General features: G+C 46.4%; 1 protein-coding gene and 1 long non-coding RNA gene across 5 annotated transcripts in view; one reads left to right on the top strand and one right to left on the bottom strand.

Annotated features, from left to right (window-relative positions):
* The window catches only part of DAB1 (DAB adaptor protein 1), a 1,151,191-nt gene that overhangs the window by 311,083 nt on the left and 827,928 nt on the right, over positions 1 to 12,180 (bottom strand). The gene's annotated exons all lie outside the window — the stretch shown is intronic.
* LOC113908493 lies at positions 1,952 to 8,138 on the top strand. The gene is made up of 3 exons (XR_003515502.2): positions 1,952 to 2,141; positions 7,421 to 7,515; positions 8,072 to 8,138. It is a non-coding gene; the product is annotated as an uncharacterized LOC113908493 (long non-coding RNA).

Raw genomic sequence — 12,180 nt, forward strand, 5'->3', positions numbered from 1 at the left:
CTTTACAAAATAAGGGATGGACAGATGGAAGGAAAGACAGAAGCAAGATGGAACAAATCCATGTCTAAATAGTTCTGAAAGTACTTCATAATACAGTGGTCCTCGATTGCTTGAAAAAATCATAGTGAATATCAATGTATTAAAATCTTGGAAAGATCCTCTGATAAAGGATCCTTTTTTGCCTTGATGACCAGAAGCCCGAATTTGTTTAAGCCAAATTTCCCCCCACTCCGGCATAACTATAAATATCCCATCTGATCTGGGAAATGCCCACCTCGGCCATCTTTCGGTTCTTTCCACTTCTGCGTCTTTGCGGGTCATTCCTTTTCTTGGTCCCTTCTTGTCTTATGGGTCTTCCCTCCAATGCCACTTCTTCCAAGTACCCTTCCCAGATCATCCACCCTACAGCAGCCTCCCCACGTCCCTCCGACCAGTCTCTCTCATTTCAACCTCTCTTTATTTTACAGTAGTTATTTAATCTGAAATACATCAATAACATGTGTGATCACTGTCTATCTAAGCCCTGAAGGGCAGGTGGCTTTCCGGACTTGTTCATCTTATGGCCACTGTGATGAGAACAGTATAGTGGGAGACTACACCTCAGTTAACTGTTGGCTGGATGGGTGGCTGGGTGGATAGCAGGGGAATGACTGATAGGGCACTTCACTACCGTCTTGGTTTCCCCATCTATGTTGGAGGACTGAATATTTAAAGCTCTTGCCAGGGCTGTTCTTTTAAGCAGAGTGGCTATAAAGACATCCCTTATGAAGTATTCAAGTATTCAAATGGCAAAGAAATCTTCCTGATGTTGCTTTAACTTAATCTTTAAAACCACTTTATGGGAGAATTGTTACTATCCCAATGTAAAGATGAGACAACTCGAGACAAAAGCGAATCCTCTACTGGAAAATGGTGGAACCTACTCCCAGTCTAAGCCAGTGTTGTTTCTCCTGCATTATGAGCCTAGAAGCCAGAAGGAAATAATGATTCTCACTACTGCCAAAACAAAAACAAAAACAAAAAAACAGGACTACGAAAGTAACAGGAGGAACAGGTGAGGTACTCTGCACGTAATTCAATTCACTGCGTATTAGTCTATGTCTGGAAAACAAGAAGCACTTCCTGGATTGGTCGATGGTTTAAAAGAGCCCAACGTGAGATCTACACAACTGTTTTCTACTGTTTACTAATATCTTTTGCATTTTATTTGCAGTACTTGGGTCTACCAGGCACCACTCCCTTTCCCCCTCACGTGAAGGGTTTATTTTCTCTTGGAGAGCCATTACCGGGCAAATGGCAGGCTACAGAAGGTGTTTCTCCAGCAGCAGCATCTGTCTCCTTGGCAGGCTCCTAGGGTAATTTTACTGGCAGCATTAAAATGGCCAGGGGGTCAGTCAGAGCTCAGCTGCCCAGAGGCTCTCAGGTGGCCTACCAGCCTCTGCCCTGATGTCTCAAAAAGAAGACAACCGTTTGAACACACCTCAAAAGCTGAAGATCAGCCAAAGCCAACTCTAGCTTAGTCGGAACCATTTGGGCCAGTGCTGGTTTCTGTGGGGAGCCAAGAAATTCCCATGATCCTCCTTGCTAGACAAACTGGCAATAACCACCACCTGCGTAAGAAAGATCATGAGCCACCTGATGCTGGGGTCACAGGCAAATGGATGCTGGGGTAGGCAGCCTCTAAAATGGCCCTCCACCATCCCAGCCTCAAGGCATCCATGCCTTTGATAATCTCCTCCCCCTGAGTGTGTGCTAGATCTAGTGGCTCATTTCTAATCATCAGAATATGGCAAAAGTGAGGTCACTTAATAAATTAGGTTACAGAAGGGCTCTGGTGGCCTTCTTGCTGGCCATCTCTTGCCCTCGCGTCTGCCTGCTCTGATGGAAGCTAGCTGCCATGTTTGTGAGCTGTCCTACGGAAAGGCCCCCGTGGCAAGGAATTGAGGAAGCCTGTGAAGAACTGGGGCCTGCCAACAGCCACTGGAGTGAGCCTGGAAACAGGGCCGCCCCAGGCCAGCCCGGGGATGGAGGCAACAGCCCTGGCCAATGCCCTGACTGCAGCTGGGTGAGAGATTCTGAGCAAGAGTGCCCGGCTCAGGCCGCCCAATGAAACGGGAAGAACGAAAGTCCACTGCTTGAAGGTGCAAAGTTCTGGGGTAATTCGTTACACAGCTTTAGTGAGCAGATGCGTTTAAAACAGAAAATAGTGTATTTCTTTAAATCATGTCAATGCAAGTACTTTTTTCAAGTCTGCTCAAATGTCACCTGGCGGGGGGGGGGGGGGGGGGGGCTATGCTAATCACCCGACTGAAAATTACAACTACTTCTACCTGCTTCCTATAGCGCCACACACTGCACCAGTTTTTCCCACTTCCACCAATCTTAAACATGCCCTCGGGACACTATGTCACTCAAAGGGTGGTCTTTGAACCAGCAGCCTCAACATCACATGGGAGTTCGCAGGAATGCAAATCCTAGGGGCCACTCCAGACCTACTAGTTCAAAATCTGCATGAGAGGAAGCGTTCCAGCTCATTTACAGGTAACTGAACATTTGAGAAACACTCTTCTAACATTCCACCAGATTTTCTTATTTATTCAATCTTTTTTTTTTCCTTTTTCAGTCTTCTACCCTCCTCCCTACCCCAGTGAAAAGTGGAATAGGAAGATCCTGATTTCCACCATTTGGAAGTAGCCAGTCTGTTTTTGTAAACACAGAAAGGACAGACCCAGGGGGCCTATGCTTACGCAAATTTTACAGTCAATTTTACAACTCTAATCTCTGCTCACTTGAACTGGGTTTCTGTCTCTCGCAGTCAGGAGTATTCTGAAATGGCAGGCTCAGAGCCATCAACAAGTCCCTCGCCTTACCTCTCAGTTTACCACTAGTGATGGGCTGACTGAAAGCTCTCTCCCAGATGCAGCTTTCAAAAATCCCAGGGATGATGCTCCCAGACCAGCCAATTGGGTAGGCAAGGCTGGAACTGAATGCTAGCTCGAATCCAACCACGCAGCCGAGGTGGTGAAGAGGCATCTCCAGGAGAAGAAAATGGGATTTTTTTTTTTTTTTTTCCCGAAGAAGGGGAGAGAAGTGGTAGGTAAACAAAATATCAGATACTTACTGCATTTTACAACTTTATCCCCTTCGGATGCTTTTCCTCCACCTGCAATACCCTACATTAAAAAACTTATATATATATATATATATCTCCATCTCAGCGGCCTCTGCTTATATCCCCCCACAAGCTTGGCAAGTTCCTACTCCGCCTTCTAGAATCAGTTCAAGTTATCTTTGGGAGGCACTCCCTAGCTCCCAGAGGAGATGTAGAAAGGCTTTCTTCACTGATTTTATTCTAGTCTTCCACTCTCTATTGGAGAAAATAATTATTACAGTAATTTAGGGCATTTCAACTCAATATGATAAATACCTTCCTAAAGTCTTAACCTTTTATTTTCCAATTACTCTGTAAAAAAAAAATGAATGTTTTTCCAGTTCTTGAGCCTCTAGATTAAAGACTGAGGAGATGGGGCAAGACTTGGATTTTACACAGTGTCTTCCTATTTTGCATGTTCATTCTGACATGACTGCACCATCACAGTGCTACGGGTTCTCTGCCTGCCCCTCAGGGTCGCCCAATTTGCCAACTGCATGTATAAAAATAGCTCTTCCATCAACACCAGCCATGCATACTCCATGCCCACCTGTTTTACTTCTGTCCCACATCTCCCAACCCATGCCCTGAACACCTGCAGGTTAAAGGCCTCCACATCATTAGCACTGGAGATCCCCACCTGTCCCTCCATCTGGGACACTCTCAGGGGTAGTGACAGATCTTATTGAATCACCTTGTCTCTTTCAAAGTGTTGCAAGGCCTTAGGGCGGCTGCTAATTACTAGACCGAGTGTGCTCTCCCCTGTCTCCAGGAACAGCTGGTTTGGAGACTGGCAGGGAGAGCTATAGAAATGGGCATCTTCATCCTGGCAGAGCTCACAGTCCAGCTCCCCAGAGCTAGTATCAGCAGCTGAGGATGGGGGGGGGGAACAGATCTGGGTCAGAATCAGCAGCTGCAAACAAGAGCAATTGGATGACTCTTCCGTGGCAATTTTTCTACTCACAAATTTGGAATCCAGGCACTTCCTCCATATTACTCACTGATGAATGATGCCTGCTTATAGGATAAGGCAACCTGAAGGCATTGAAACCCTTCCCTAAGCCCCCTTCTCCTTTCTCTGGATGTTGTCTGTTTCTTACCAAATAACCAAATAACTGTCTCTTCCCCCTCTTTCTGCGGCACTTAAACACTCACATTTTCATTGGTGTGTTGACATTAGAAAACTTTTTAACCTACACTGCCTCTTCCCCTTGCCCACCTCCCTTAAGAGATGTTGAAAAGCCAGATACTTGGTTTCTTGGCCTCCGTTTCTGGCTAAAAGCGGCAATATGATTCAGTTCTGGCAAATAAAGAATAACTAGGGACAGAGGTATCTCGCTTTGTGGAAGTTCCTTGTGGGAAATTGTTGTTTATTTTGGTTTTTACCTCTGACAAAAGAAAGGAGACAAATAATGAAAGCTCTATCATACCATCCTGGCTGCCCTGGTTTCTTTCTGTTTTCAGTGAAGTTATAAGAGTATATAGTACCTGTTCCTATGGCAGCTCTCCTGGGACCGTGAAGCAATTAATCTAGGATGACACGGAGCAGAAAGAAAGAACGTGAGCCCTGATAACATCTTTGAACTACTGCACCGATCTTGGGACCACCCACCTCGACTCTTTGCTATAGGAAATAACAAAATTACTTTTTATTCCCGAAGCCACTGTTGGCCATGCTTTCCGTTTTCTCTTACTAACAGTCTCAGGTTCCATTCAGGGTTCTTATGCTAACACTTCTTTTATTTTATTGAAGATTTTATTTATTTATTTGAGAGAGAGAGAAAGAGCATGAGCAGGGAGGAGAGGCAGAAGCAGGTTCTCCGCTGAGCAGGGAGCCTGATGCAGGACTGGATCCCAGGACCCTGAGATCATGACCTGAGCTGAAGGCAGACACTTCACCAACTGAGCCACCCAGGCGCCCCTTTGCTAACACTTCTTAAACTTGATAAGGTCACACAGTGATTAACGAACGCCTAGACTTTCTCCCAAAAGACAGGCATAGCTCTAAGTCTTGCCTACAATTTCAGGAGCATCACAGACCCCCATCACCCATGGTCATCCCCCAAACCCTAAGTCTCTTACTCACAGAGAAACCTGTCCGTAGATTATGCATACAAACTTCAGGATTATATAATTAACACCGAGACATACAGTAAGAACCCCAAGGCATTTTAAGTTCCTGTGCTTTACAAGATATGGCTATCATCACCATTTATTGAATGCTTACCATGTAGAAGGTCCTGGGGCACTGTTCCAAGCACTCTATACATGTAGTCCCATCTGATCGATAAACCCTAATGAGGTAGTTATCACTACTATCCCCACTTTGTAAGAATGAAACTGAGGCTTGGAGTCACTAGCAAATTGCCCCAGGTCACTAGTGCTAGTAAAGGATGAAGACAGAATTGAAACCCAGGCAGTATGACTAGCTTGGTCCTTCTTTTCGGCTCTCCTCTACGCCGCCTCAATTCTGTAGTAGACCATGTATCATAAAGGGAAAGTAGGTTCATACAGTCTAGAAGCTGCAACAGAATGGACTGAAAAGCTAAAATGTTTGGTTAACTAAAGGTATCGTGGGTTGTGCATTTTAATTAAAAAAAAAAATGTAAGCTGAATTCTTACACAAGTGAGTGTCCTAAGTAAACTATTCTGTTTGTGGTACTTTAGTTCCTAATCTGCATATAAACACCAAGGGCTTAACACGTGTCAGCCACTGTTTAAGCACTTTATGTCTATCATTTTCCTTAAGCTTCATGATAAAACTATGGCGGTGGTAGCATTATCCTCATTCTACAGATGATGAAATTGAGGCATAGGAAGGAAATTTGTGGAAGGACACATAGCTAGGGAGAAGTAGTGTCCAGGTATCAACCCAGGCAGAGGCTATGCATCGAGCCACCGAATCATACTGACTCCAATTTCAGCACTGGACTTGCATAGTCTTGATCTGGAATCTGAAAATTTATAGAAGCATTCACATTTTACGGAGATTAAAAATCAGGCTTCCAACATGCAGTAATAATCCACTCCCTCCTACTCAGAGAGCTGGTCTCATTCCCTTGGGCTTGAATTTCCAACGGCACACATGAAGGACTCAGCCCACACTGACCTCTTCTCTCTACACTCACTACCTTGGGAATCTTGACCAAAGGGCATTGAGCCTCACCTCTTAGTAGGGCATGCTCCTATGGTAGGGTAGGCTCCATCTACCACCCTGACCACTCTCTCAACTCCCAAGGCTTCATGTCCAGCTCTCCATAGGACCTTTTCCACATAGACCCAAAGATCACTTCAAATCCAGTGTCTAAATACAGTGGAAATCACAGGCTTTTAGCGACGGAAGGGGCCATCAAAGGCAGGTGGTATATTGAAAAGATTGTGTTTTTAAGGCAGAAAGCACAGGGTTCAAATCCTAGCTCTGAACCCATTTCTTCTATAAAATGAAAGTGCTAACTGTCACTTTCATTAGGGGGTAGAAGGATAAAAGATATTAAAGGATACTAACTTGCCTACCACAGTACCTAGCACTGCATAGGCACTCAGGACAGAGCAGTCACATTTACTACTATTATCATCAACAAAATTTTGTGCATCCACTGAATGCAGGAGCATTTCCACAATACCCATGACAGATGGCCATCCAGGCTCTGCTAGAACATTTCCAAAGATAGAGAGCTCGCTCGCTCACACCATCTCCCTAGGCAGCCAGTTCTATTATTGGACAGCTCTCACTGGCACAAGTCTATCCTAGGTTGAGCCAAAGCCTGCCTCCCTGACTTCCGCCGGCCCTCGCTATGTCCTGTGGAGCAGCACGGCACGGTTCTGCTCTGTTCCGACACGAGAGGCAGTTCTTCTGAAAAAAAAGCAATCATGTCCTCACTACCTCCTCTCCCACCCAGGCATTCATTCCCAGGCACCCCCTCCCATGATGCGATTTCTAGATTACCCACAATGCTCACTACTTCCTCAAAGTGTGGTACCCAAGAGGCACAGCAGTCTGATACCTGGGACAAGTGACTACTACAACTTCCGTTAATGCATCTGAAAGGTCATACTGTGATTTTCTAAGTGGACAGTTAGGTATCACCGTTGCAACATCCAGGGCTTGAAGTCAATTACACTTGTAAGTTTCCTCTCACCCTGTTAAAAAAGATCTTGTTGGGTCCCCCACCCCATCCTATGCCCATGGGATCTGGGCACCAACAACTTGACACAGCCTGTGCACTCTGACTTTGGCCGGAATGAAAACATTCTGAATCTTTTTTTCAGTACGCCTCAATTCCTTGTCCAAGCTATTGCTGGTCTTTTTCCGTACGTCTGTTCCAAGGCTGTCCTCAAATTCGACACTAAAGGCCTCCACTCAGGTTTGTTTCCATTCATTTTAAGAAACAACTATTCAGTGAGAGATAATGTATTGGTCTCTAAGTATACAAGAGAATCCCTGCCCGTAAGAGGCAGGGAAGACAGGCACGTAAGTGAAAAGCTGATACAGCGTGGTGATGGCAGTGATAGCATCAGGGAAAACACTAGCCCAGAGGTGGCTCACACATGTGGCTGCAGAGGAGCATCATCGGGGGAGATTTTAACTGGCCACACCCCCAACCAATTAAATCAGAACCTCTGTGGGTCGGACCCAAGCCTCTGTACTCATGAAGACCCCCAGGTGATTCCAGTGGTGCAGCCAAAGTTGAGAAGCAGCAGCTGAGACCAGCCAAGTTCTTTTTTAAGTTTGAATATGCATATGAATCAACTGGGCTCTGCTGGAATTCAGATGCTGAGTGCACAGGTCTGGGGTGGAGCATGAGATTTTGCATTTTTAATTCACTGCCAGGAGATGCTAATGCTGCTGGGTCACATCACACTGTTGAGTAGCACTAGCCTGGGATACACCATCTAATTCTCCCTAAATTCCTTCTCCAGCCTTGCTTCCTTTTATGCTGCAAGTTGAACCTTTCATTCCAGCTGATGGAGAGAGACAAGAAAATGGTAAGATAAATAACAGTGATGGTTTGACAGGAGCTATGAGGGCCCAGTAGAGAGCACCTAATCCGACAAGGGGGTGGTGGTGGCCAAGGAAGCTTCCCAGAACAGGCTATGTATGATTTCACTGAGTTACATAGATTGAAGATAGGAGACCCAGCAAAGAACTGGGCATAGCCTCAGAATCGTAGGAAGGAAAAACAAAACCCAAGGCACATTCAGGTAACTTCAATGTTTCTTGGTCCCCACAGATGCCATCAGTCATTTACCAACGTACCTGGCCGGGGCCCTTCCCTGCAGTATTGATTTGAACTACCACTTAACTTTTCCTACATTTAAACCCTATCACCAGAACCAGACCATGACCTCCCAAAGGGCAGAAGCAGGTTCAACTACATCATATACCCTCTGTGTCCAGCAGGGTGTGCCGCCCACGTTAGATCTCGAGTATGTTTGTAAAACAATGAAGAATTATGTTTTTTTCTTTAATAGATTTTCAGTTCCAATACTTTCTAAGATTGATATAAGCAGTTAAAGTTACTTACCGAGATATGACATAAGGAGAAAATGATGTAAGCCAGGGAGACGGGGTGGAGAAATGTGACCAAGGGTAATAAGAAAAGAGGAACGCTTCACGGCCGGGTGGTGTGGTCCGTGAGGATGGTGGGGTGGTTTCTCTGAGAGCAACATGGCCCACCCCGATGCTGACAGTTGGCATGGAGGGAGGGAAAGTCACCCGTGTTTGGGGCAAATGAAACCGCAAAGGGCTACCAGAGAGAAAAGTCAGCCTAATTCAATCAGACATTACAGTCAGTCCCGGTTAATGTGAAACAATTAATACGATCCATTTTTATGCAGATTAAAACATTTCAAATTAACAGGTCAATAGCCCTCATATGTTCTGAATTTGGGCTCCACCAGAGCCAGGTGAACCATTCCGTGAACCAATCTAAACTTCATTACAGAGGAGGACTCCGGCTCTCAGAGATTCACACTGAACTCAATTTGGAGTTAATCGCTCACATTTTTCTCTCATCTACCAGATATCCTAATTTAAAGACAGATCTGCTAGGCTCCCTTTTCTGACAAAAGACAAAGAGAACATGAATTATTCATCTGTAGTAAAGGTATCATTTGATCTGTTTATTTTCCAATTAGGTGAAGTCAGATAAAGAAGCAGTCAATAAAACCAAGAGATTTTCGCCCATTGTATAAAATTAGTAATGTGGGTCTTGGAGTCCATAAAAAACCATTCCATTAGCAGTGTGCATCGGAGGGGAGAGGGCTAAGAAAGGGGGATCGCTCACAGTCGAAGTGTCTCCGTGTGGCAGGGCTCTGAAGGTCCTTTCTTCCTTCTTGTCCTTTCCTGCTGCCCCACACCCACCCTCCCTCTCAGCCTCTCTAAGGCTTCGCCCAGAACTTGCCCTGGTTTGGCTGTCTCTTCTCCCCGTTCCAGCAACATCCCAGGTATGCTTCAGGGCACGGTTCCCCACTCTGTATCCTGTGAAAAACTTTCACAGTCCCCTCCCCTGTCCCACCACCCTCAACACCTGCACAGCATGGGTGTGGGTTCCCCTCCTTGATGTGTGTGCAGTTCTGTTGGGGTTTCAGCTGATTCCTTGGGAACCATGCTGGCACCCTGCCCTTGGACTTCTAGACTCCAGAACTGTGAGAAATAGATTTCTGTTCTCTATAAGCCACCCGGTCGGCAGCACTTTGTTTATAATTGTACTTTACACAGCAGCCTGAACTAAGACCCAGCCAGTCACTGCAAAGAGGTCATAATAGTTGTTGAAGTGAATTACTAAAAGTAAACTGGGACAATGGGTAAACTCACCAAACTGGAAATGTCTTTGACCCCCCTCCTGTTCCCATCCCCACAAGGCCCCTACCCAGAGAACACACTCCTTCTCTGAGATAGAGAAGGAATCAAGAATTAATTGGACATCACTGCTCTTTTTCTCAAATCTGCAACACGAGGGCCACATCACCAGCCTACCACTGATCTTCAACCAGACACTTTTTCTGACTCTTTGTTTCCTGTTTCTAAAATGAATTTAGACTAAATAAATAATTGCTTGGTTTCTTTCCAGCATTAAAGGTGTATAAATCTATCATCACCTGCAAATGATTTCGTTTACTCAGCAGGCACTTAGGAGAGCTTTCTTTGGGCTCTACACTTCTGCTAGGCATGGGGATAAGGAATAAGACACTTTCCCTTCCCTCAGGGAGCTCAGTCCAGCAGTAGAATGTGTGGGGATAACTGATACTACACCATAGGGTGACCACTCTCTTCCTTAACATAACTTCCCTTTATGTGCAAAATGTCAGGCTGTGCTCAAGTCCCCTTGCTCTTGTCAACCCACGAGCTGGCCAAATCTTTATGGACAGGAACCTCAGGACCTCTAGGCTCAAGATCGCTAGGCTTAAGTTCTCTCTGCAACCCGAGCCCTGTCAGAGCCTTTGACGTGACCACGCACACTGTGATTGTCGCGAGAGGCGGTCTTGTGCCTGTATGTGGTTCTTTAACCCCGGCACAGCCACGTAAGAATGCTTTGGGCCTGGCACAGCCCTCCCAACCTCCTGACCAAGAGACAGAGTCTACACAGAGTCCACATGCTTACCGCCTCCTGTGGGAAGACTTCCCTGCTTCAGAGTCAACGTGTTCTCCTTTGTTGTGTTTAAGGGCAGGTGCCCCTGGCTTTCAGTATTTCAGACTCCATTGGGGAGAGGTCAGAGTCCTTCTACTGAGACAGAAAGGGGCGTATCTAGGCCAATTTGTCTGCTTTGGCTACCAGGGGGCCGCCACTAGTCCTGGGGGACGGATGCCCACTATTGGAGCTGATCGTGCTCTGTCTCTTTCTATGTGAGTACACGGTTGTTCCATCCGCTGTGCGACTTGTGTTGTGCTTGGTGACTACGATACCAAGACACTGTGGGCAGAAGTGTTTGGACTTGTCCCTGGTGGCTGGCATTGTGATGATCTTTGCTATTTTCTCTGAGTTGGAGTCCACCCCCCCACTTCCCCTGCACAGGTGCATGGTGTTCTGCTCAACATTTTCGAAGAAGACAGAGCAGGCAACATCTTCGTCTGCTGGGGCTGCCACAACAACACACCATAGACTGGGTGGCTTACACAACACATATTTACTTCTCACAGTTCCGTAGTCTAGGAAGTCCAAGATCAAGGTGCCGGCAGATTCAGTTTCTGGTGAGGATGCTCTTCCTGGCTAGCAGACAGCATTTTCTTGCTGTGTCCTCACATGGTGGAGAGAAAACAAGCTCTCTGGTGCCTCTCCTTACAAAGGCATTAATCCCGTCAGGAGGGCCCCACGCTTTTGGCCCCAGCTGAACTTCACTGCCTCCCAATGCCCCATCTCCGAATACCATCACATTAGGGGTTAGGGCTTTCCCATATGAAGATCAAAATGGGGATGGGGCACAAACATTCAGTCAGCAGCAGGCAGTGCTGCCCCACCTTTCTCCTCTTTACAGGACTAGGTGGAGTTATGTGCACAGGATCACACTTGGGAGACCTGCTGAGGAATCGGGAGTATGGGTCCCCAGAGAAGACAGAAATACACATCAGTCTCCCCCGGGGTTTGCCCCACACACCCCCATCCTGCAGCACCAGGAGCCTTGCAAGGGTGAGTCTGTTGGTAACTTCTGAGTGTGTGAATGCATCTCTACCTGACCCACAAGGAAACTATCTTGCAGCCCTCTGCGGTCTCCAGATGGGGCCCTCTTCAGACCTGCTGCCAAACCTGGCAATAAAGCACCCCGAAATGATTAGCTCTGCCATAGAAAACAGAAGGAGACGAAAGGAGGTTAAGAGACCACTAACATGGTACCATGTGTCAGAACACACCTCCTGTACCTCGGCAAGAGAAGGGAAACATAAACGGTATGACAAATGGTGCTGAGCTTGCCGGGCAACTGAACCAGAATGGGAAAGAAAGGATGGGGGTACTTTCTGGCCTGGGTAGCTCCCTAGGGGTCCCCTGAGATGGAAGTGGCCAAATCACTTACTTTGCCCAAGTTAATTTTCA

The sequence above is a fragment of the Zalophus californianus genome, chromosome 4 (genome assembly GCF_009762305.2).
Source record: "Zalophus californianus isolate mZalCal1 chromosome 4, mZalCal1.pri.v2, whole genome shotgun sequence".
Lineage (NCBI taxonomy): Eukaryota > Metazoa > Chordata > Mammalia > Carnivora > Otariidae > Zalophus > Zalophus californianus.